We start from the raw sequence: 1993 nt of genomic DNA, 5'->3' as shown, positions 1-1993 counted from the left end.
AACTGTGACTGACCCAAGGTCACACCAGCAGCTGCAAGTGGAGGCGTGGGGAAGTCAAACCCGGTTCTCCCAGATTAGAGTCCACGCACTTAACCACGACACCAAACTGGTCCTCCAAGGATCCAAGAGGGAGAAATTGCAAGTGGCTTTTGAAATTATTTTTTTTGGGGGGGATTACCGGGTTGGAAGTGACCAAACAAGGACTGTCCTTTGGGCGGCGAGTCCCGCAAATTCCAGGTGCCCTCCAAGCCCAAAGTGTTCAGGATAGCAGAACGGGTGATACCCAGGGTTGCCAACCTCCAGGTGGGGGCTGGAGATCTCCTGGGATTTCAACTGATCTCCAGCTGACAGAGATCGGTTCCCCTGGAGAAAATGGCTGCTTTGGAGGGTGGACTCTCTGGCCGTATACTCCACCGGTCCCTCTCCTCCACAGACTCCACCCTCCTCAGGCTCCAGCCCTCAAAATCTCCAGGTATTTCCCAACCCGGAACTGGCAACCACAGTGACAGAATTACTCCTTCAGAAGTACAGCTGGTCTCCAGACTACATAGACTTTTTGTTCTTCTTCGGTCAGTCACAGTTCTCTCAGAGCTCTCTCAGCCCCACCTACTTCACAGGGTGTCTGCTGTGTTTGGTGTCGTGGTTGAGTGTGCGGGCTCTAATCTAGGAGAGCCGAGTTTGATTCCCCACTCCTCCACTTGCAGCTGCTTGGTGACCTTGGGCAAGCCCTAGTTCTGATAAGAGCTCTCCTTGAAAACGAGTAGTTTATGTTGGAGCTCTCTCAGCCCCACCGACCTCACAGGGTGTCTGTTGTGGGGAGGGGAAGGGGACTGTAAGCCGCTCTGAGACGACTTCGGGTAGTGAAGGGCGGGGTAGAAATCCAATCTCCTCCTCCTCCTCTTCTTCTTCTGACAGTCACGAGTTCTCTCAGAGCTGTTCTCTCAAGGGCAGTTCTTGAAAAGAGCTCTCTCAGCCCCACCCGCCTCACAGGGTGTCTGTTGTGGGGAGGGGAAGGAGAAGGAGATTGTAAGCCACTCTGGGACCCCTTCGGGTAGTGAAGGGCAGGGTATAAATCCAATCTCGTCCTCCTCCTCTTCTTCTTCTTCTTGAAAAAGAGCAGTTTCTGTCAGAGCTCTCTCAGCCCCACCAACCTCACAGAGTGTCTGTTGTAGGGAGGGGAAGGGAATGGAGTTTGTGAGCCGCTCTGAGACTCCTCTGGGGAGTGAAGGGCAGGGTATAAATCCAATCTCTTCTTCTTCTATTTGCAGCTGCTGGTGTGACCTTGGGTCAGTCACAAGTTCTGTCAGAGCTGTTCTCTCAAGGGCAGGCCTCGAAAGAGCTCTCTCAGCCCCACCTACCTCCCAGGGTGTCTGTCGTGGGGAGGGGAAGGGGAAGGAGTTTGTCAGCCGCTCTGAGACTCCTTTGGGTAGTGAAGGGCAGTGGGATATAAACCCAACCTCTTCTTCTCTTGTTCTGCTTCCTCCTCCTCCTCCTTAAAAGCTGGTGGCCTCAAAGGAGGGGCGCCTAGGGGGAAGGAATGCAGCATTTGGATTTCAAAAGGGGTGTGTGCATGAACTCCATGAGCGCATTTCCCTAAGGACCCCCCAGTGCACGAATCCCATCTCCGCTTATGGCTCTGAAGACCACAAGGCGGCACATGGTTCCTTCCCGGGCAGGCAAAGAAACGGGATCTGCCCTCCTCCCCCGGTGAAGAGCGCAGAGGTTTGGCGTCGCCCTTGACGGTTCCCCGGACTCGCTCCCCTTTCCGAGGGAGGCCCTCCGCGGCTGAGCCCCGATGCCACGACTCACCTCCTGTTCCTCCTCGCCTGCCCAGGGCGGCTCCCGACCACTTCCTGGTTCGCTCTCTTCCTCCTGCTGCCGCGCTGGCCGAAAGCGCAGGGCGAGGCCAAGTGGGTCCCCTCCTTCCCTCCTTCCCTCCCTCCCGCTTTCCAAAGTGGTGCAATTGACATGGCTCGACTGGAAGCCGCTCCGG

At 56.0% G+C, this 1993-nt stretch overlaps 1 protein-coding gene across 1 annotated transcript in view; it reads right to left on the bottom strand.

Moving 5' to 3' along the window:
• The window catches only part of ARPC1B (actin related protein 2/3 complex subunit 1B), a 27315-nt gene extending 25426 nt beyond the window's left edge, over positions 1-1889 (bottom strand). The window contains exon 1 of the mRNA XM_015418946.1: positions 1810-1889. The gene's annotated coding sequence lies outside the window, so the exon portion shown is untranslated. The remainder of the gene's footprint in view (positions 1-1809) is intronic.
• Positions 1890-1993: the final 104 nt, after the last annotated feature.

This window comes from Gekko japonicus, unplaced genomic scaffold, assembly GCF_001447785.1.
Source record: "Gekko japonicus isolate JY-2015 unplaced genomic scaffold, Gekko_japonicus_V1.1 scaffold2681, whole genome shotgun sequence".
In the NCBI taxonomy this organism is placed as follows: Eukaryota; Metazoa; Chordata; class Lepidosauria; order Squamata; family Gekkonidae; genus Gekko; species Gekko japonicus.
The sequence above is the reverse complement of the archived record's forward strand: the minus strand, read 5'-3'. Positions and strand labels throughout refer to the sequence as shown.